Raw genomic sequence first — 24,261 nt, forward strand, 5'->3', positions numbered from 1 at the left:
TTGAGCTAATGCTAAGCCATCCTGAGATTTGCAGTATGAACTGGGACATCGTTTTGGTCTGAGTTGGAGAGAAAGTTAAGGAACCAGACCCAGTACTTCCGAAGGCCGGACAACTACAGCATTGAGGGCCACAGGGAAGGGTGAATCGATGACCAAGGAGGGAAACAAAGGTGATACTTAAGATCATTCAAATGTAATTTTTAATGGTGTCAGAAAAAAGGAGCATTGCTGGCATAGTGGGTTAACCACAAGGTCGGCAGTTTGAACTCACCAGTCACTGCTCCCTGGGAGAAAGAGGCAGTCTTCTGCTCCCACGGAGAGTTATGGTCTCAGAAGTTCTAGGGACTGTTTCTGTCCAACTTGAGGGTTGCTATGAGCTGACATTGACTGGATGATAGTGGGTTTTTGTGTTTAATTTTGTTTGCTCTCCTGATGGGAAAGAAAACTCTTTTACCAGTTAATTTGGTCTAAAGTTTTCATGTTTCAAATCTTACAGAAGTGATTCCATACATTGTTTTTAAAATTTTGTGAAAACTAGTATTGTTTTCAGCTTTGTTTTGTAAAATAAGACATGCTGGTTCTTTTCACGTTTTAATTTTGGTAGATTTATCTTAACTTTAGCACATTTAGAATGATTTTTCCAAACTTCTTGAGACATTGTCAATTACTTAAAATGGCTCTTCTAGTCATGCCTTTTATGATGTATTATAGAAGCGAGTCTCCCGGCCTGTGGTTCCAGTCCTATTTTGGAGAGAGTGCTGCACTGTGCTAATACAAGGTCAAGGTGGGACGCATTCTGAGACTCTACCTTATGCAAGTGTGACTCTCTGCACTGTCCTTTGTTGCCTTGGAGGTACGGACTGCTGCTGAAAGGCACATGACACACCTCCAGCATCATTTCCTTTAGTGCCTTTCCCTTCCTGATGGAGGATGGATGGAAACAAGACAAGCTCCGGGTCTTGGGTTTGGCTGGATTCTGCCTGATCTCGGAATCTTGAGACTTGAGTGGCAGTCTATCACTTGACCTGATTTCTCCAGCCTCAGCAGCCTTGTGCACAAGGAGGATCTTCCAGACAGAAGTCTGAAGATTGGATTTGGGACTTAACAGCACCCACAATCAAGTGAGTCTTTTTTTTTTTCTGAACACTTCACGACGTTTTTGAGATGTTGTAGCAAATTGCAGAACCAAGGGACATGAGGGATTAGACTGAGGAAAGGAGTGGCAGGTAGCAACATTTGCCATATCTTTAATCTCCCCCTCTTTAAGGCTAGCCTTGTATTAATTATCCGAAAGCAGATTATTTTCCCTTCTCTATGTGATCTCTGCTGACATTCCTTTTTAGAGGATGACACTGACTTTTCCATACTGGAGGGGTGGGTGTAACTTACTGAACAAAAGTGAAGTTGGCCCAGGGACCACTTGCTTGATGACATATTCCAGTGTTTGACATTTACTTGAGAAGTGAGAGAACATATCTCAATGTTGAATAAGCTAATTTGTAAATTATTAATTTTGTATTGACTCGACTCACTAGAGTTTTCTGGAATATTTTGTATGCCAGGGCACTGGCATATAAATCTTTTACAGGGCTTTATTCTGGGGACTACAGTGTGATATGGTTTATAAAGGAAGAGTGGAGAGTTTGACATGGGAGAATAAAAGAAGTATTTGATTCGGGGGAATGGATATATATTAAACTGAGCAATTTATAAACAGGATTTGCCTCAAGGAAGGAATTTAGCAGCTGGGTAAGCAGGGGATGATATTTCAGGCATCAATAAAAAATTACTATGGAATCCTCATGGCTTAGCAGGCTACTCATTAAGCCGCTCAGCACAGAGCAAGCGGTTTGAACCTACCGGGCACTCCAAGGGAAGACAATGAGGCATCGCATCCACTCCTGTAAAGATTTAAACGTCTCGAAAACCAAACGGGCAGTTCTGTTTTGTCCTAGAGGGTCGCCATGAGTAGGGATCAACTCCATGACAGTGAGTTGTTGTTGTTTTTAATAGAAGATACTATAAAATGATATCATAGACTATAAACTTTCATTTAGTTCACGATCTTCACTGCCCTGTAAAGGAAACACGTCAGATTATAATGTACATTTGACTATTTTTTTAGCCAAAGCAGAAATAAACCATGTTACTCTCCACTTTCCCTGCTTTCCACTCAGTTGTCAAGACCTGTCTGGAAAAGCTTATCCTGAGCTTTACCTGGGAGTTGGTGCTGTGATTCTCAGAAAGAGCAATATCGCTTCTGAAGTTAGGGACTTTGGGAAGGATTATGTAATGTTTTACCTCTTGTACCTAGAACAGTGCCCCACAGGTAGTTGGTAGTTAATGAATATCTGTTAAGTAACTAGATGAATGGATGGGTCGATCAAAGTTGAGTTAAGAAAACTAAAAGGCATCAATTTGTATTTAATACACAAAGCACCTGGGAAATATGCTGGAGCACTTTCAGAGCTTATGATAGATTTCATCAAACTCACAGGCTGCTTCCATTTGGAAAGATATCCTTCTATACTAATTTGGCCCAGGCTAAGCAGATGGCCAGTAACACATTCTAGCAAAGTTATTTCCCTCTTTCAATAATGGATTTAATGCTATAAAAATAAATTGGTCGATTGGCATCAGATTCTTCAGTCCATCAAAGCATGACTGTGTTAAGCACAATATACACCCAAGTTTTGGAGTGGTCGGGCTGATTCACTGATATAGGGTTGCATTTTGAAATAGGATTTGCAATGTACATGCTTTCTAAAGATCTTTATCCTATGAAATAATTTGGCTCATCTCAAGATGAAGCATGCAGACTATGAGGAGAGAATTTAGGTTTCAAATATATCTTGACTTCCTTATAATGTTAATATTAACAAGCATTCATTAAGCCTCCATCCTTTGTGAAGCTCTGCACCAGAGCCTTCATTTCCAATGTTTCTCATTTTAATCTGCAGTAAAATCCCCACCTTCCCCATGGGAGCTCCAAGTTGGAACACAAGTGCATGCACCTCACACACAGCCATCACCCTCTGTCAGTGGACGTCTGTATATTGCTGGGATGCTGAATCGGTTTCAGAAGAGCGTCAAGACTTAAGACAAACAAAGAAGATCTAGTACTTTTGAAATATCAGTCAATGAACATCTATAGCTAACAAAAGTCTGATCCAATTACGCATGGGATTACCAGGAGAAATTTGCATGTTTACATCCACGTTACAGGTGAAATAAGTGAGTTGTCCTCCATCACACAAAATATGCTTAAGGCCTTATCTTGTGTACTGGATTTGAGTTCAGAAATGATGGTTACTCTAAGTTTGATTTACCCATTTTTCTTTATCAAATACAACTACATGCAGGTATGAAAAGGTATAAAATCAACAGAAGGAGGGAAGAAAAGCACAATAGGATTGTACCCAACACTTCCTGGTGTTTGTGTTTACGAGCACACGGACCTTCTGTCAGTTTTCCCTACACTAAATCTTCCCTACTCTCACACACATGTTGTTCATTCTGCCTGAAGGGCTGTTCCCTCAACTGTGACTGTCTTTCTCCTCCACCCCAATCGCAAAGGAGTCACCCTCTTATTTTCCTTGGTACTCTATTGTTTTTTAAATTAAATTGCACATCATTTAGTTTTATGCGTATGTAGTTCTTGTCTATTTCTCTTACAGGGCAGGAAGCACAATTGTTCTCATGGGACAGTGCTTTTCCATCATAGGCTCTGGACAGATTCCTAGTGAATGAATGGATGAATACAAAATGCCCAGAGACCTTTGCACTTCTTTGAAAGTTGCGAAGTCCGTGACTGACATCAAGAAGAGAGGAATGTTTTGGCATCAAAATATGTATGACCTCCTCACACCAAGAGGAGATCAGGAACTCAGGAGCTGTTGAGGGGTCGTGGCTAAAAGTAAAAAGATGGATGTGTTTAAGACCAAAGTAGAAACATAAAGGGATGCTGAAGTCATTTAGGACCCAGGGGAACAGACTCCATCTGTGGACCTTCCATAATGAAGCTCTGATCTTTCCTTCCTTTTTCTTCAAAGTCAAGATTAGCTACGTGCTTTTTAAGATTTAGTCCAAAGAAAGAAGTTGGGACTCCTTACTCAAAAAGCTGGGAACAAATATCATTAAAGTTGCTGGAATATAAAGTTTTTACCATTCTGTCAAGATCTCTTGACTGGCCATGGTGTTTTGTTTTTATGTATTGTTTAATGTTATTTAAAATGAAGAAAAATTCTCAAAGTTTAAGGATTAGCATACATTTTACCACTGTGTAACGCTAGTTTGATGCAAATATAAAAGCATTTAACTTTTATGTAGAGTCACCAAAATCATACAATTCACATTTAATTTTTGTCAGAGCCCTGGGAACCCATAGTTAAAGGAATGCAATTGCTTTTATTTCACTTATTAATAAGCACACATTCTAACAGCACTCTCTCCCCTTTGGTTAATTGATGAGTAAGGAAACAACTGAAAAGAAAAGAATTATGAGTTGCCTTAGTGTCCCCTGTTCTTCTGCCATCATCTTCAGATTTAGCAGTTAGCTACTCTAGGGAAGTAACACAAGTAACGCGTGATATAATAAGGTTCCTCGGCACTTTTTGACTTTTTGAACACAATTGCCTTCTTCCTGTGTTCTAAGAAAGTTTGGGTTTGAACAGAAAGCATGGCTTCTTGGGGCCACCAGAGTCTCTACTTACATAACTCTATCAGTTAGTACAACAGAGTTACCGTACACTAGTTTGAGTCTCACTAAACTCTCCCACAGTGTTGTCCCACTACCGTTCTGTGTTTATGGGGCATTATAAAGGCTCTATCCAAATGGGTATGAGGAAGTGAACACACATATAGCACCTGTGGTCACCTCATGTTTGTGGTTTCATAGAACCTCTCTTAGAAAACACAAGTTCATGGTTAAAAATAGGAGGGGGAAAGGTAAGGAGGGGATGGAGGGCTGGGCTGGACAAAATGGGAAAACCAAGGCTAAACAAATTTTCTGGAATTCTCTATAATATCCTTTTTTTCTTTTTCTCTGTTCATCTTGTTTCCTTTTCCAATGGAGCTGGAATGCTAAATCTCTATTTCCCCCCAGAACTATACCATTCAAAAGTAGCCTCTACTGAATTACCCGCTAGAAGCTGCAACCTTTTGCCCAATTTTCAAGCTCAGATCAATAAAGCAGAGATGGTCACGGGTTGATGTCGACAGGTCACTGGGTGAGGAGGCTGCTCCCTGTGGTCTTTTGCCCTTTGTAGACTCATATCTTCTCTTCATATTCTAAACTGTTTGTTTTTTTTAAGGTCACATGAATTTAGACATCAAGTAAATTGTTCGACTAGCAAACACCAGAACTCTTTGTTGCTAACAACAACAAAAGGCTTTTTAATTAATACTCTTAAAAACAAAACAAAAAATATTTTAAAGATATATAATTTAAAAATCTTGTCTGAGAAGAATAAGCTTTGATAATTATTCCTCATCAGAAACATAAAGAAATGATATGATCCATGCACAAACATTGATAACTTTTCTGTCTGAAAAAATAATATTACATAAGCAGAAATCACTTCCTTGCTTGAGCGTATTGAGACAATACTTTAAAAGCAGGATTCCTCTGTAATTTGTATCACGTAGTTATGTAAAGTAATGTGTGCAAATTGTTTAAAGAACTGTTAAAGATTCTTTTAATAAATGCTGGGAAAAGTAGAGTCATATCTTATCAAAACAATCTAAGCAATCTTAAGAATGCTGCTTTTCTAGTAATACATAAATATACACGAAATGAGCAAGACTCCAAGTAGAGAAACAGTTCGTATTCATGGGATTGACAGTTTTATTATCACATCAGCCTGAAATAACATAGACTGGTGTGTGAGTGTGAACTGGAGTTTCTGAACACAGCTTTTAAGACAGGCTTAATGTGAGACGGGCTCGACTTTCTTTGAATGCTGAAGGAGAGGGTCTCCTTGGAATAAAGACGAAAAGGAAAGATAGACTTTGCAGTGCCCTTGCTATTCTCACAATGTTTATCTATTTGCTTGGCACTACTTATGATTTGGGGGGTCTATGGGTACAGTGAGGACCTGACACATACGCTCTACACACACGCACCAAGCAAGCTCAGCAGAGAGAATGTTATTGAGAAGTCAAATGTATTTGGTAGCATGAAGTGGGGGAATCCAATTTGATAGGATTGTGAGAGACTTCAAGGAAATCAGGCTAGAGTAGGAAGACATCACACTGGGACTCCTAGGACAAGTAGCCAGGACAAAAACAGAGGAAGGAAAACTGCAAAATATGAGAAAATCTTAAGAAATTCCTTCTGCGTCGGGCTTAACTCAACTACAAACCAAAATGGTAAAAGTTGGAGTCCATGCAGAGGTATCTCATAAGAAAGAGCTGGAGACCTACTTCCACAGAGCACAGGTTACACTGATTTAGTTGGTCGCACTGGCAGCTGGCTTTTTAAAGACTTAAAAAAAAAAGTCCACAGATGATTGGTTGAATTAGCTAGTTCATTGGAAATTTGCCATTTAAATTTGTATGATTAATTTATGAAGCTGAAGCAGACCAGCTACGAGGGCTATTTAGTGGGAATTAATAAGAATGGCAACCACACCAGTGAGGGACATTAGAATAAGTGGCAGGGCCTCCTCTTTCAAGCAGCTCAGCGGAGCTCTCCAGGGAATACCCTCCTTTCTGGGTGAGGAAGCAGGTCATAAAATAAGTTTATCAATTTAACCTGGAAATATCTGAGTGCTTCTTACCGACAAATGCAACCAAATAATCTAAGACATCTCAATGCTGAGGTTTGTGATGAAAGATCCTTCTTTCCCAACACTTCACACAGAAGTAATGGTGCAAGCAAATGCCCACAGGTTCAGAGAAGCCAGAATAGTCAGGCTGCTGAAGGGATTCAAACAAATGTGAGAGGTATTGGAAGAGGTAAACAGTGAAAGGTGCTGTAGAGAGAGAAGTCACCAAGGTTTTTAGTGTGTGGAGACTTTTGAATGCTTACAGTGTGGAGGAGTCAATTCATATTTTAAGTAGGGGGATTTTTAGCTTTATTTAGATTTTTAAAATAATATTGTTACTTTTTAAATTGGAAACATTTTCAAATCTAAAGCCAAGTTTAACTTAATTTACTTCAACTATCAATTAGGAAAACAATTAAGTTTATTATAAAGCATTTTCTTTATTAATATTTTAGTAAGTTTCTTTCTTTTTTAAAATCATTTTATTGGGGGCTCATACAATTCTTATCACAATCCATACATACATCCATTGTGTCAAGCACATTTGTACATTTGTTGCCATCATCATTCTCAAAACATTTGCTTTCTACTTGAGCCCTTGGTATCAGCTCCTTATTTTCCCCTTCCTCCCCACCCTCCTCCCTCATGAACCCTGAATAATTTAGAAATTATTATTATGTTATCATATCTTACACCGTCCGACATCTCCCTTCACCCACTTCTCTGTTGTCCATCCCCCAGGGAGGAGGTTATATGGTGATCCTTGTGATAGGTTCCCCCTTTCCACGCAACCTTCCCTTTACCTTCCTGGTATCGCTACTCTCATTATTGGTCCTGAGGGGTTTATCTGTCCTGGATTCCTGTGTTTCCAGTTCTCATCTGTACCAGTGTACATGCTCTGGATTTGTATCATATTTCTTATGAGATACTTTTGCATGGACTCCAACTTTGGATTATGATAGTGGGAGTGAGGAAGTATTAAAGAACTAGAGGAATGTTTTATGTTTAATCATTGCTACACGCACCCTGCTACACGCACCCTTACTGACTTGTTTCCTCCCCGTGACCCTTCTGTAAGGGGATGACCAGTTGCCAACAGATGAACTTTGGGTCTGTACTCTACACTCACCATCATTCACAATGATAGGATTTTTTTTGTTCGTTGATGCCTGATCCCTGATCCCATAGATACCTCGTGATCACACAGGCTAGGGTGCTTCTTCCATGTGGGCTTTGTTGCTTCTCAGCTAAATGACCACTTGTATATCTTCAAGCCTTTAAGACCTCAGACTCTATATCTTTTGATAGCCGGGCACCATCAGCTTTTTTCACCACATTTGCTTATGCACACCTTTGTCTTAAGCAATTGTTTTGGGAAGATGAGTATCATGGAATGCCAGGTTAATAGCACTAAGTGTTCTGGCATTGAGGGAGTAATTTAGTAGAGGTCCAATATCCATCTGCTACCTTAATATTAAACCTACAAATATATGCACAAAGATCTATTTCTCCATCATAATATACAAATATATTTACCTGTGAACATCCTTGTATTTAGACCTCTATAAATGCCCTTTGCCTCATAGTTATTTCCTTTATTTCCTTTTACTTTCCTCTTGTCCCACTATCATGCTCAACCTTCATTTGGGTTTCAGTAATTCCTCTCGGTTACGTTGCCCTTGTTCAAACCCCACCAATAAATTTATTTCATGAAAGGACATTTCCTCTTAATTCCTTTAATTTGTGTCTATTGGAACTAAGAGGTGTTTTTCACATGAATTATAGTTTGTTGTTGTTCGTTTTTCCTTACACTTTATTAATCCTTAACATGGGGATCTTTGTGTGTTTAGTTTGTCAAATGAGTTGTACCAGAAAAGGTTCCAGTATGCATCGTATAGTTCTAAACAAGAGCAGAGCTTTTACTTGCAAAAGCTGTATTTGATCTAAAGTCCATTTTTTGATTGTGATTAGTAGTGAAGGAACAATAATCAGAGAGATTCACTGTTCTGCCATATTGATGGTTGGAACTCGATTGTCATAATTAAGGTTTTGCGTCAAGTTGCCTGAACCAAATTTCATAGTGATTTGGAAATTAAGATCTAGTGCTACCACATGATCTGATCTAACAAAATGTAATCATCTCCCAAATGAGATCTACGAGGAGCCAATTGATCCTTTTAGCTTACTTAACGAAGGCTTTCTACTGTCTGAGCTAAATGAAGTGAAGAATAACAAAGAAGAAAGGGTAGGCAGCAGCCTACCATCTCTGACTTGCTTACCTTGGGTTCATCCAGTTCTGCACGCACACGTCTGTTGTCGTCCTGCCCAGCTTGGCTTTATCACCCCCTGCAGCTACTCTTCTCGGGACTTCAGCCTAACAAGTTAGAGATTGAAACTTTCTTGAGCATGGAATTTGCATGCTTACTGAATTTTGTGACCCACTTTCTTGATATATATTCTCTCTCTCTCTCTCTCTCTCTCTCTCTATATATATATATATATATATATATATATATATATATATATATATATATATATATACCTATACATGTATGATATGTGTGTGTGCATAGACATGTGCATGTAGATATACATATAACTGTATATATATGTATATGTGTGTGTGTATATATATATATATATATATATATAAGCTTTGCTGGTTTTGCTTTTTAAGAGAACCCAGACTGGGACACCAGTTTAATGGGCATCACACTACTTCTCTAATTGGCTTGGAAGTCTTAATGAGTTATCCTCATGGCAAAGCTCCTGCTTCACTCATTAAGGCTTTCACTCAATAAATGAAAGGCAGAGCCAACATTTCCCAAAGTTTTGACTAAGAGGAGGGTTTGTACCCTGGTTTTTTGTTTTTCTTTTTCCAGCGTACTTCTTGCAATCTCCCAAAGTATCTGGACATTGTTTCTTTTCTCAATTTTCAAACAATTACTTTTAATTGGAGTCAATGGCCTCATTGTGTTGGATTGAGTTCAGACGGCATTCAAGGCAACTGTAGGCCAGGATGGCGTCTGTGATTTACAACACTGAGTACAACACCTGTAAAGTAACTTTCAGCTTCCCCTAATTTTTAGCTTCCCTGTTGCCAATCACTACCTCCAGTTTCTCCATGACTTGGGAGTTTGGAGGAAACTTTTTCTTAAGTCCTGGCTTGCCTTTTACGTTGCACATGGTAAATTTGGTCTCATCTGGAATCTGTTTATGAGTTTCCTCCTAATTTTCTTGTATAAATAGTGGGTGGCCTCTCTGTTACTGAGTGTACTATCAGATTCCCCGCCCTGATTTGGCCTATTCAGTAGCAATCTTAAAGGAGAGGCTTTAAAACATGGGGTCCCACATTATTATCTCAAACCCAAAGTCAGCATTTTTGTAGCACTACAGGATTCTCGGCCCATCAGCTTTACATAAGGAAGGCTTTCTACAGGTGAAGTAAGAGGAGAAACATTAAGAAGGGAAGAAAGGAAGGCTTTTTTTTCAACACCTTTATTGGCATAGAATTCAGATATCGCAAAATGCAATAGTTTGATCTTATCAAGAAGAGTTATACAATTATTCTTGTATCAGTTTCAGAATATTTTCTTTCTTCTTATCCTGATCAATGTCTTTGTGAGTAAGAAAGGAGGGGAGAGAGAGAAAGGAATGAAAGAAAAAGCGCCAAGAAGGCAGTGAAATTCTCAAAACATTCATGACTCTTGAGGGTACAATGATTAACTAGCAGTACTTCTGACACTACTTTGATAGCCAATAAAAGCAGTTGGCCGGCCCTCCTCATATGAAAACATTCGGAAGAAAAAGTTACAGTAAAAAGAATGCACCAAATGTATGTCTAATGCCATCTATCCAAGCTAAACCCTTCCCCTGCCAGACCCATCCTCTGGTTTTACAGCAACCCAAGGTCAATGCTGACCTGTGAATAACCTCATGTTGACGTCTTTGTGGAAAACTCCGGGGTAACTTTAATTGAAAAGTTTCTCTTTCCAAACCGTCTTCCTCTCATCCACAGCATGACAATTTGCTAAGGTGTTGCAGACTCAGTCCACCCCTCCAGCTTTTACAGGGCAATCTTCAGATTACAAAACTGCTTTTACAAATGAGCGCTGCACTTCCAGGCCTCTGACTCAGCGCTCTGTGGCATGTTGGCACAAGAACCCGGGGAAGACAGATGGGTGTCCTGCAGCAGTTTTCTGTGCTGGATGGACAAACGCCTTCCCTGCATTCACTCCAGCTGTCCTCTCTTCATGCATAACTGCCTGGTATCTTCCCCCGAATTGATGCTGCTCTCTGAGTTACCTGGAATAGCCTTTATTCACGTGCTTCTTCAAAGAGCTCTGATTGTAAACAGGCAAACAAAAGGACTTGCCCTGTAAACCCTATAAGGTTACAAAGGTCAAACCCCCAGCTCTTAAAAAAAAAATGAAGCTCCAAATGGTATGCGATCGTGCAGGCACTGTGGTAGCACTAACGATAAACCTAAGCATGCCAGCCACAGGAGTGGGTTCAATCCCACCAACCGCTCGGTGGGAGAAAGAGGAGACTCTGCTCCTGTAAAGACTTACGGCCTCAGAGGCTGCACAGGGTTGCTGAGTCCTAATCGACTGGACGGCAGTGATGAGTTCTGAGTCTAGGAATCTCTCCAGGAGCAGATGCCTCTCTTTCTCCAAAGTGTCTGGTGGGTCCGTTATCTAATGCTTACAAACAGCATCACCAGGACCCCTTAAAGAATATACAGAAAAACACATATTACATAGAACACATAAGTACCTATATATTTTTTAAGTCATTTTCTTGGGGGCTCGTACAACTCTTATCACGACCCGTCCGTCGACTGAAGCAGGCATGTTTGTACATATGTTGAACCTCATTCTCTTCTAGACACTTACTTTCTATTGAGCCTTCAGTACCAGCTTTTTTCCCTCTCCACTACCCCCCCCCCATAGCCCCCGATAGATTGTATGCTGTTAATCATTTTCATCTCTCACACCGACCGCTGTCTCCCTTCCCCCAGGTTTTCTGTGTTAGCACATACTACATAGAAAGAAGCCATGCGGTGCCAAAGCTAGCCAAATGGTTGATTCTTCAACCCAGTGATCTACTCCAGCAACCCAGAGAATTCTGCTCTGAAACCTGGGGTGGTTATGATAGAAATGGACTCCGAGACCTACAACAATATACATCACTCAATGCCATCAAGTTGATTCCAACTCTTAGCTACCAAATAGGACAGGGAAGTACAACTCCGACGGGTTTCTGAGACTGCAACTTTTCATGGGAGTAGAAAACCTCAGTTTCTCCCATAGGGAAGCTGGTGGTTTGGAACTGCAACCCTTGCTATTCGTAACCCAATGTGTAACTCACTGTTCCACCACGGCTCCTTAGAAGCTAGGGAAAATATATATATATATACTCTCAAAAGATTGAAAGAAAATATACTAACATGTTAACACTTGCTGCTTCTTAATGATAGTGTGATGCATAATATTTTAGTTTTAATAACTGTATTAAAATTTTACAAAATTCACTTTCGCTTGATTCTTTGTAAAAGTTAAACAAAAACCATGAAAAAAAGGTTATAAAAATGTGATAGTAGGCAGAGACGTACAAAGAGTTTGATGACTCAAAATGCTGACTGTAAAAAATTATACAAAATGATTTCAAATAAATAACCAAATAACCAAATACATTAGAGGTGTGATGAAAATATGTGAAAATGTTACAGGAGATCATAAATAAGAAAACTGCTATGCTGTTGATTTTCAAATAAGTTGGATAAATGTCAGAATTTCCCTCAGAATTTAAATATTTTTTAACTTCACATACTTTAGGATAGCAATTTACATTTCCTAACTCCCAAATAGAAAACATTTTCTGATGTTCTCATCACATGATTACCACAATTATGTCACTGAATTGTGCATGTGAAAGTGTTAAAATAACAAAATTTTGATACATACATGTATTTATAATATACACATCCACATTTTTATTGAGAGGGAAAAAATGGCTCTTCATAATGCCAGGATCCAGGTCTGACTCCAACGGAGGGCCATTAAAGGTACACCTGCCCAAGCAGTGGCAGTGCCCTTTCTTCCATTCTCTCTTTTAAGTTTTTGGGTAGACATTTTGATCCATAGAGATGTTGACAAATTGGATTGCCTTATCTCTAATTTTCTCAAAGATGGAAACTGGTATGTTCTTTGCTGTTACAGTCTGGGAAAATCACTGCTAACCAGGTGTGTGTGTGTGTGTGTGTGTGTGTGTGAGTGTGTGTGTGTGTGTGTTTTAGATGTGTGTGTCTGAGTGTGCATCATGTGTAGGGGTGTGTGTGGGGGGGGTCTGTTTGGATTGGGAGTCTGATCTGAATTAGGGACTATTATTGTTCTTGCCAATGAAAGAGCATACAAACACCTTCAGAGAGAGCCACTACAGTGTGATTCCATATGAGAATATTTGCAGAATCCTTTAGTGACTTGAAAAATATGCTGCAACTGTATACATTTCCTCTAGATATGAAACAAAATAACAGATGGTTTATCCACTAGAAAAGACTCAAATATAATATTTAGAGGGCAAAGGTGAAATGGCATCACTTCTCTATATTAGGAGATCCTAACTTCACATGTCTATATTGAATAGGAAAGGAGAAAATAAATATTGAATCCATTTCTTTGTCTTAGATAAACCTCCAAGTAAAGCAGTTAAAAGATTTATTTCATTCAGGGTAATATCTTTTAAAAGAGATGTTTTAGAAAAGCATTGACAGTAGAGTTAAACTTTTTTTTCATTTTAGATAAGAATTTGTCCCACAGTTCATTTTTAACACATTAACTCTAAATTATGCCTTTATTTGTGCATTAAAACAAACCAGGAACCAACAACCTTGAGACAAGGGAAATATGGCAAGTCACATTTTATTATTCCCTGATTTTATATACAGAACACTGATTTTATTTTTCATGTCAAGGACATTTAACCATCTTTAAAACTACATAAATATATTTAGATGAAAAACAGGAACCAAATATTTAAATTAACAAGAACTTTTTAAAAAATACTTTTTTGGGGGCTCTTACATCTCTTATCACAATCCATACATTCATGCCATGTGTCAAGCACATTTGCACATATGTCCCCATCATCATTTTCAAAGCATTCTCTTCCCACTTGAGCCCCAGTTATCAGCTCCCCATTTCTGTCCCCTCCCTCATATCCTTGGTAAGTTATAGATTATTATTTTCATATCTTTTTATGTATACCTCCAATACACCTGAATTTCCATACCACTTGAAGAAATTGCCATATATGAGTCTGTAGTATATGACAAGTCTTTAAAATGTTTGTAGAAAAATAGAATTGAAAGATAATGGAATGTCCCACAAATATTTTAAACTCCCTTTTATTACAAATTAGAAAGTGCAATAAACAAGACTTTGTGTTAATTTGGCTGGGCCAGGATTCTCAGTGGTTTGGTCTCCTTGGGGGTGTGGCCTGCTTCCAACTTAAGTGGTCATTGGGAAAAGAATTTTGTCTGCTTTTTGCTGAGTATCTGTCATCTAATCACCGGGTTTTGGGACTTGAGCAATCAGCCACTGTACTACCTGGCGTTTCTGGGAGTCATCAGCAGACTACCTTCTTATTGGCTAACCTTAAATTCTTTCCTCTTTTCACTTAGAAGCCTGCCTTTTGATCTGCCAGTCTTGGGTTCATCTGACTCTGATTTTATGTGAGACAATGAAGCATTTATTTGAGACTAGAATGCTCTAGTCCAACATCTGTCAGGGTCTTATAACTTGCCCACCTCTACCACTGTGTAAGTCATTTGCCTCTCTATGCACAAAAGGTCCCTGGTGGTGCTGTTCAGTAAGTGCTGAATTGGTAATGCAAGGCCATTAGTACAAATCCACCAGCTGCTCCAAGAAGAAAGATGAGGCTACTTGTTCCTGCTAAGTTATACAGCCTCAGAAACCCTATATAAGGTCACTGCATATCAGAATCAACTCTAAGACAGAGGTGGGTATATATCCATCTGTACACCCCACTGGCTTTGCTGTGCTAGAGAACCGAGCCTAAGGGTATCCTTGCAGACTTCTTCCAAATTTAGAATTACTTGGAGAGAATATTTGAAACATTAATGAGCAGCAAAGATTGTTTCATTTTTGTTACCATAAGAGTCTATTTGCTTTAAAATCCCCAGGCTTTGCTACAGATCTTGAGGGAGCTTATGGTTGTGGTTGTTCTTTCTGTGAACCAAAAAGGGAACCAAAATAAAACCAGCAAGCACCAAACAAATGAGCAAACAGCAACAAAACCAGGTAAACCCAACCCCCACCATAATTTCAAAGTTAAAGGGTCAGACCACTGTTTATTTTATATATTTTTTTGTTTTTTTGCCTCCATTGAACTAATTAAACAAAAACTTGACATTCAAAATTGCATGTGAGAAGAAAGAGAAGGCACAGCTAGTTGGGATTTTACTAGAAAATATGGAAGACAAAAGTCAGCACAACATCTTTCATTATGGATTTAGATTCATTCACTAAAATTTTCAAAATAGTAAAACAGATTGCTAGGGAAGAGTATAATAAAAGAAACAGAGTTTCATCATAATCTCATTTAGTATTTGGTTTAGGAGAAGTATTCCTATTTAAAGCAAGCGTTCAATGTAACTACATTTCTAAATCCATTAATTTCCAAAGAATAATCATTCTTGCGTTATTTTAAATTAAACTCTACTTCACTTTATAATGTCCATTTTAATTTTTTAAATAATAAATTTTAAAAGAATGTATGGTTATTGTAAAAATTCAAGACATATGAAAGTATTTTTATTTCTATCCCTCAACTAAGTGTGTGTGTCAATATGTATATGCAGTTTTACGCAGTAGAGATCATGTCTTATACATTTCAAAACTTCATATCCTCTTTTTATTCAGTCACATCATGTTCATACTTCTGTGACAGAATATCCAAACCAAACTCTTCCCAATTAGAGATCAAGTTTTCCACGTCAGGAATGTGCTGAGCTTGGTTTAGCTAAAATAAACCTCTTGAAGAGAATATTGATTTTAGTTTAAAACCAATATGTTTACGCTTAAGGATTCAAACTACCTGAAATGGCATACCACAAAACGTAAAACCCTCTACATCTCTCAGAGATACTGAATTTTAAACAGCTTTTTGTTTGCTTATCATTGCTAGTGGTAACCATTATAATTTCTCAATAATGAACTTAAACATCTGTAATTCGATGTGTGTCTGGATAATGTTTATCAATTTTATTTAATTCAAAGGGATAATTTAATGTAGCTACAGCTATCACCTATTTAGCTCCCCCTTTCTTTTTTGCCTTATTATCTTAAATATACACTGTCAATTTTTAAAATTTTTATATACTACTTTGCTCAATAAACATAATTAAATCATCCTTGATGTGTATGTAAATTGAGTGTAAAGCTAGAGTGATGCATTAAATCTACTTTTTGCTTTAAACAGTGATAGCATTTATAGTGCTATTGATTCCTTAACTGCAGGGCCCAACATATCACTGGCACATAGAGAAGAAATCCGGATCCTCTGGTGGCTGCACACAAATTCTCTGAACACTGAGGCCCAAAGGACTCCTCTCCAAGTTCAACTTTGCTTCTTAGCCAAATGAAGGCTTCATGGAAAGATGGCCACGCATGGCATCATCCACCAAATCTTACAAGAAGATTTTAGAATGTTTGGTTAGACTTCTATTTTCTGCCCTTCACTTTTGTAGTTTGTCTAACCAGAGATATATAAACATTTCCTGCTCATTCATATTTTAAATTATACTAATATTTTAAATGATAGATTATTATACACAGACATTGTAGGAACTTTGAGACTACAGCCCAAGAAGTAGAGTTCTCACAATCCCTGTTTTGAATTCCACTTTTCCAACTGACTTCTGGAGTCTTATCCAAAGATAACTTCTACTTAATCCTGTTAGAATTTTTGTCACTTAGAGATTGTGACTAGATAAAGCAACCACTTTTGATGACTTTGATAATTGCTTCTATTCAAATATGTCTAATAAACATTGACATTTTCATTTTAACACAAAGAGTAGTCATGTACCCATTTCCACATTAACCAAAGATAATCATTTGAATAGTCAGGATACAGTAGGGTTTTCACTGGCTAATTTTCAGGAATAAATCTCCAAGTCTTTCTTCCTTGTCTGCCTTAGTCTGGAAGCTTCACTGAAACCTGTCTCTGAGTGACCTTGCTGGTGCTTGAACATTGGTGGCATAGTTTACAGCGTCATAGATATAGGTAGGCCACCACGGGAGAATGAACTGACAGAGAGGAGGTGGAGATGGTAATAGACATAATGATATATAATAATATGGTGTACTAAGTAGAAAAAACAATATTATCTTCTGATTTTCCATGCAGAAGCTGGAGTCATTTTCACTCTTCATCTTTCTTTTTAATGATAGTGGCATTGAGGATAGAGATGCTTATTCTAAAGGTTGGATTTGGGCACACAAAACAGAAAACCACAGGTGACTCAACTACAGCTTGTATGTCTTCCAAATTGTCTATCAGGTCAGGAATTATTCCTGGTGGATCTATCACGACCAGGATTATTTCCCTCTCTTCTTCCTTACAGGAGGGGCTAACCCAACACGTTTGCCTCATCAGCCCCCACAGACGGCTGCTCAGTGTCTCTCCCTGCCAGTCTTGGCTCTGTGCAGTGTCTCCTGGGCCCACTGACTGTCGGTTGCCATAACGACACCCAGCAAACAAGGGAGGCCTGGCTGAGCAGTGGTTGGACCAGGTGGAGAGGAGGAGGTAGAACAGATAGCTGAGCCACACCGAGTTCGCAGCAAGGATCATTAGAAGGCAAGCAAGCACAGGACAAACGGAAGCTGCTTCGAGGGAAGATGAGGAGGAGGAAGAAGCCATGGAAGTGAGAGAGGGGAGAGGAAGCTAGGGAGGGAAGAGTTGAAAGATCAAATTTTGAAAGTTTTGAAAAGCCTTGTAGATGAGCATAAGTGCAATGGAAACCAAAGGGAGAATTGCGACAACCAGAAAACGGTCGGCCTCGGGATTGGGGAGTTGGGTTTTATTTGGCAACCATCACAAAATAGCTCTCCTGGTCCATTTATGCTGGACCTCACACATTGTTTTAGCACTGAACTACAATAACAGGCAGTCATGTATGACATGGTCCAGTCTTTGTGATCCCAGACTTTGTAGTGACATGCAGCTGATGATGCCTACTTCGCCTTCATCCCTGAGTTGTTACAGGGACTTCAGTGAGTCGTTGAAGATTCAAGTTCTTGCAAACTCAAAAATACTCTATTCAAGAGATCATTTTCTCTTGAGTTTATCTTTATCGATACATGTTACTCTAGTCCTTCACGTTCCCATTCTACTTTGAATTCTCTTTGGAAGATCCTATTGTTCTTTATTAAGTGTAAAGACTCTTACATTTCTCTCTCAAGAACAAGCGAGACTCTTTAAATCACTAGTGAAAAAGAGGCCAGAAAAATTTAGGTGCCGTAGTTACAGTTGCTAGAATAAAACAATAACTTTAGGTAGTAAGGTTAGAACCTAATTAAGTTCAAATATCTATATCAACATTTAGTTTTAAGAATATTGATTTAAAATGTTCTGTTTTTCTGTGATGGACTTTTTATTCTCTGGCCCAATAGTCTGAGAGGAAAATAATAGTAACAGCTTCAACAACATGTAAGGAGCAACAGTTAATAGATGTGTGTAAAACTGATACAGGTGTTCAAATTACAAAATGTTGTATCTGAAAATAAATATATGAGTCATCTAGGAAGGAGTTCCGCAAACTTCGATATAAGGTCTAGATCATCTAGAGATCTTACTCAGAGGCAGATATTAATTCAGAAGATCGAAAGCAGGACTCAGAATTCTGCGGTTCTAACATGTTCTCAGATGAGACTGATCAGGTAAGGCCCACACTGTAGGCCCTTGAGAAGCAAGAATCTATTAGAATGACATTCAGCCTCTGCATTGCAAAACACTTTCTTTAAATAAAATTTGACAAAACAGCTATAAGCATGCCTGCTCATGCTAAAGTGATGGTGGCTCTCCAGAAATCTCATAGCTCTCCTGCAATCCCTTGAGACATTTTAGTCATTTCATAAGCACTCTCATACATCTTAGGAATCTGCAGAAGATGCTATAAAAATATAGGCAGATCTGAGCATTTTATTAATGAAAAGAAAGACTCAGTGGATATTAGGTAATAATAACCATATTCATAATATTCTATGTTCATTTATCCCAAACGCACACTTGCAGCATATTTTGTATTTGCATGATAAAACACAGTTGGCTGCCTTTTAACTCCAAATCCTACTTAGGAAGAATTCAAAGAGAATTCTAAAGGGTACAGAGAGAGAGACCCTCTGTCTGCCCCTTGGCAGGTAATCTCAAAGCAAATGACATAACCAGTGACTCTTGCTCTTCTGAAGATTCCAACTCATGGTAGCCTAATGTGGGTCAGAGCCGAGCTGCGTTCTGTCGAGCTTGCATCGATGGCTCTTATCTTTGAGAGCGGACCACCAGGCCTTTCCTCTAAGACACCTCTGTGTGTATTCCCTCCACCAGCTTTTGAGTTCTTAGATGGCCGCTTACTCTGGACCACAAGGGTTATCATGTAAGTGACCTTGGCCTGGCTAATTGAAATCTTATTCCTGAGATTTAAGAACTTGATAGAAGGACATGAAAACTCAGAAATCGCCAGATATTGTTTATGCTGATGCTTGAGTGAGACGTGATAATATGAGGAGCAATTAATCATATTTATTAATGGGAAATGTCCCCAAGGAAGCAATTATCTACTTTTATTACGGTGAGAAAAATAGAGGATCAATATACTTAGAAGCAAAGAGAGACACCAAGTGGAGCTAAGAGGATATAAAAAGTGGACGAACAGGAGGTGTAAGATGATTGGAGCAAAGCCTTCCTATTATTGGGACGTGCTCAGAAAAGAAACCCAGTTGAGGCATGCCCAACCATTTCCTGCTGAGTCTGTTCTGACCAATGCTGACCCAACATTTGTCACAGAGGAACTGTGCTACCTAGAGTTTTTAATAGCTGCCAGGCATGTTTTCCTAAGGTGTCTCTCATTCACTGCCATCAAGACAATCCAGCTGTTATGAACCCTACAGGACAGAGTAGTGTCGTCCCTGTGAGATTCTGAGACTGTAAATCTTAACAAGGGAAATCATACCTTTCTCCTGCAGAGTGGCTTTGAACTGCTGACCATGTGGTTAACGCTGTACTCAACCACTATATCACTAGAGAACCTAAGGTGCCTCAGAGTAGATTCAAACTTACAACCTTTTGTATAGCAGTCAAATATATTCACCTTCTGCAGCAACTAGGGATTCCCAGGACAGGTTCTCTGGAGCTTCAATGTTAAGGTGGCAAATTACTTTAGCATATAATATGACCTGACATATTATTACTCTATGTTCCATGAGGACTGGGTTTTGTCCCAATATCAGGTAAAAGCTAGGCCCTTAGCACTTATCAGTTGAATTACTGATAGATGCATATCTCAAAAACTGTATATTCAGCATTCCTTATACCTGTACCTTTTAAGAATGTTTATAGCAGTCATAACCCAAAGATAAAATATCTGTGACTTCAGAGAGTGACAGACCTAAGAGTACAAAGACATGTGGAATGGAACGCATTTCTCTTTTCTTCGAGAAGCTTTGCCAAGTGAAAGGCAATCCAAAACGTATGGAATTTGAAAGAAATGTTTGCGAAAGGATTAAGGTGACAAGGGCATGTTGTTTAATTTTGGGGAATGGAAGTTGTGTCAGGGTCAGGAGAAAAATCCATTAAATCTTACCCACGGTTATTTACCTCTGATTTTAAAATTTATTTAAATAAGTTCATTAATTTTTTTACTGACTCATTATTTTATTTGCATCTTCTCAGACTGATTTTCATTATAACCAAGTTACTTCTTATATTTTGAGAAGCATGCATTTTATCCTTTACAAATAATGGTTAATATAAATCTGTAATATCTTTATAAATGCATCTAAGTTAACTATATCTTAATTAACTTCAAACATAAAATGTAGGTTCTTGACGATACCACCCCCACGCACACATAACACCTCGCCCCCCACACACATAAATGAAACAAGAAATTATTCATACCAATATTTTAATAGGGTAATTTAATATTGATGTAATCTCCAATTTTATATCCAATTATCAACATTTTTAAACATTATCAGTTTCATTTGGAAAAACCATTTAATTTTTCTAAGGTCTTAAACCTTTCTGGTATATTAATGGCATTGATTTAAATATTGACTTTTAATTACTCCCACCCTTTCTTGTACAACACATAATCTAATACCCACTGGTTTTAATTACCTAACATCTTTTCTCTTATACTACATCATCCCCATTTTTATTTGGTTGGTTTTTTTAGTTTGCTTCATTCCTCAGTCAGCTGGAACACTTTTTCAATTTTTTTCTTAAAAATTTTTTTTTCTAGAATAGGAATGCGGGTAAAAACATTTGGAGATTTTTCATGTCTATTAGTAGCTCTCTAATACTCTGGTATATGAATGATAGCCTGTCTGATTCTTAGGTTTCAATATACTTCTCTCAATAAATACTATGTTCACTTATCTTCTATATTTTTTATATTATAGAGTCTAATGTCAACTTGAATTTTGTCTTATATAAATAAGCCCCCTCCCCATCTTCTTGATGCTTTAATTTTTTTGATTCAGAATTTTCATCATTATACTTTTAGATATGATAGTCATCTTAAAATTTTCTTTGTAAGTACCTTCTTGTAAGATTTTATTTTTTAAAGATTTTGCTCCATTTCTTGCAGGTAGTCTGTATAGGACCACTTATTTTCCACAGAAATCTTTGAATTACTGGCTGGTTTCTCTTTTTGATCACATTTTTTTGTTTGCTCATGTTTATGTAATTCTCTTTTGTTTGGGTTTGCAGTACTGGAATATATGATGATTATTTGTACAACACCTAGTGGATATCTTTGGTACTCATTCACACCCAAATTAGTGAAGAAAGAAAGCTTAGGTTTGTTCTAGATGTACATTGGTCATATCAGACTTCTCGGTAGAAGAAAGGAGGAATCAATAAGAGACGTCAGAGCTGGCTGACAGGGCTTATCAACATAATTCCAAAGAATTTAGTCACTGTGTTTGTTGCTATATCCTTTTCCTTGAACTGGTGTGACTTACGCACTTTCAACAGAGCCTGGAGGAAGCAGAAGGAATCACAAAGCATGATGTTGGTGCCACGCATTTCCGGGGCAAGAGCACTCCACTCATCATGCGCCTGGGAGCTAGTGTCACTGCACTTCCTGATGGATGTCAGGTAGCCAGAGCCTCAAGCACTTCTGTCAATTTCCTGAAAGCGGTGGGGGTTTCCATCCAGGTCAAGTACTTAGTTCCAAACAAACCTTTCTGTTACATCTGTTGACTCATAGATTGATCAGTCAAGCCCTCACTCCTGTCTCTCCTACACAATGTCTTATACAATTTTTTTCAAGCATCAGACACAAACATGCTATCCTTCCTTTACTAGAAGTACTGACATGTATATTTCTCAGTTCATATGTCATTTTAGTTATCTTATTGATGACTGGACTAGATCGTTGCATCGTAGATGAAGCTTATTCCAATATTAATTTTTCTTATTTGTTGGTGATGGTTGTTGAGGAGTGGATCTTAATTTGGTGGGGGGCGAGTTCTTACACATTTATGACAGTATAAAAACAATTGAATGCTAATTTCAGTCCTGATTGATGAACTCCTGAGATCAAAATTGTCATATTGGATTCATCGGCACCAGTGATACCCAGTAGAACTTTCTGCAATGATGGAATTCTTCTTCAGAGCTGGCCCATAGGGTGGACACTAGGCCCGCCAGCTATTGAACTCTTGAAATGTGTTGAATCTCAAAGATTTAACTTAATATTATTTTAATTTAGTCACATATACCGAATGGTTAGTAGATGGAAGAGCACAACCCTAAATGATCATCATTTTAAGTTTTACATAGAAAAATTGAAGTCTCTAGACCTTACCCTAAACTTATAAAACTGTGTGTGTGTGTGTGTGTGTGTGTGTGTGTGTGTGTGTGTGTGTGTAGGAGGGCTGATTTGGTCCTAATGCTAATGAAAATAGGGTTGATTAGGTAATGTCTACATGATCTTTGAGCTTCATGCACACTCAGTCAGTTTATCTAATCTTGGACTAGTATGCTCTAGAACATTAACTGGAAAGTGCCAAACACACACCATTAGCCCTCTACCTTGCCGAAGCAGACCTCACAGCTTATTCAGAGTGGGTTTTAGGATGGTTCTCATACTGTATCCCGACAACCAGGATAGGCCAATGCAAGAGATAAAGCATATTTGCTACCTAAATCAGGGATCAGCAAACATTTTGTGTCAAGTTCCAGATTGGGTGTTGCCGGCCAAGTGGACCCTGCAGTCACTCAAATTCCCTAGCCCACAAGAGCTGTCATAGTGATGCTCAACAGTCAGGAGTGGCCATGTCTTAATAAAACTTTGTGGACAAGAAAATGGACATTTATGTCATTGTCCACATGTAATGAAACACTGAATTTTTTTTCTCAAACCTTTAAAATGTGAAAAATATTTTCTTAGTTTTGGGGCCATGTATAAGCAGGTTTGGGGCAGGGTTTGGTCCAAGACAATAGTTTGTCAAACCCTGATTTAGATGATTACTAATATTTTTCCATTTCTCTGACATATTATCCCCATTTGTACAATTCAGTACATAATACACAGGCACAATAGTGATAATTTCCTGATGTGAAATCTCTACACATGTGTGGCTAATGTATCAATGCATACCAAAGCAAATGCGGCAATTTTTTGGCTTTTTCACCTTCTATTTAAAAAAAAGTTAACAGGCTTTGAAGCAGATTTCTCCATGACTTTAATTCAGCATTATAGATCAACGATACTTTACACTTGAAAATATTTCATTCATGCTATTTTTTCCTTAAAAAAGGAGCCAAGAGTCTATTAATATCTGATTTGTAGTTATGCTCCAAGTTAGAACATTATTTATTTCTACAACTCTACTACTAATTTTAGTGAACATTTAACTTCCTTCTGTGCATATTCAAGTGGGTGAGTAAGCAACAACTACAAAAGTTTCTTTTGAGGCACTGACGGCAATTTGAGGCCCCTGAAGTCAACTGCTGTCACCAATAACCTCCACCGCCCACCTTATCCTCTCATATCGGTCTGGATAAGAGCATGTGAATGTCCCTGAGCTTCTATCTCAGCAGGACTTTGAGGCCTAGGAACAGTACACAGTTCTAAAGAACACGGGGCTTTACATTTCCCAAACACATAGTCAGTTTACATTTGGCTATCTGATTTTCATTGTTATTATGGGCACTGCCCAAATTGTATACTTTCCTT

At 38.2% G+C, this 24,261-nt stretch overlaps 1 long non-coding RNA gene across 1 annotated transcript in view; it reads right to left on the reverse strand.

The window, feature by feature from the left end:
* LOC142456387 (uncharacterized) overlaps positions 1-24,261 on the reverse strand; it is a 63,604-nt gene that overhangs the window by 17,306 nt on the left and 22,037 nt on the right. Inside the window, exons 2-3 of the long non-coding RNA XR_012786069.1 lie at positions 11,339-11,495; positions 9,047-9,141 (exon numbers count right to left, since the gene is read on the reverse strand). This is a non-coding gene — a long non-coding RNA (uncharacterized LOC142456387). The remainder of the gene's footprint in view (positions 1-9,046; positions 9,142-11,338; positions 11,496-24,261) is intronic.

The sequence above is a fragment of the Tenrec ecaudatus genome, chromosome 9, assembly GCF_050624435.1.
Source record: "Tenrec ecaudatus isolate mTenEca1 chromosome 9, mTenEca1.hap1, whole genome shotgun sequence".
Taxonomy (NCBI): domain Eukaryota; kingdom Metazoa; phylum Chordata; class Mammalia; order Afrosoricida; family Tenrecidae; genus Tenrec; species Tenrec ecaudatus.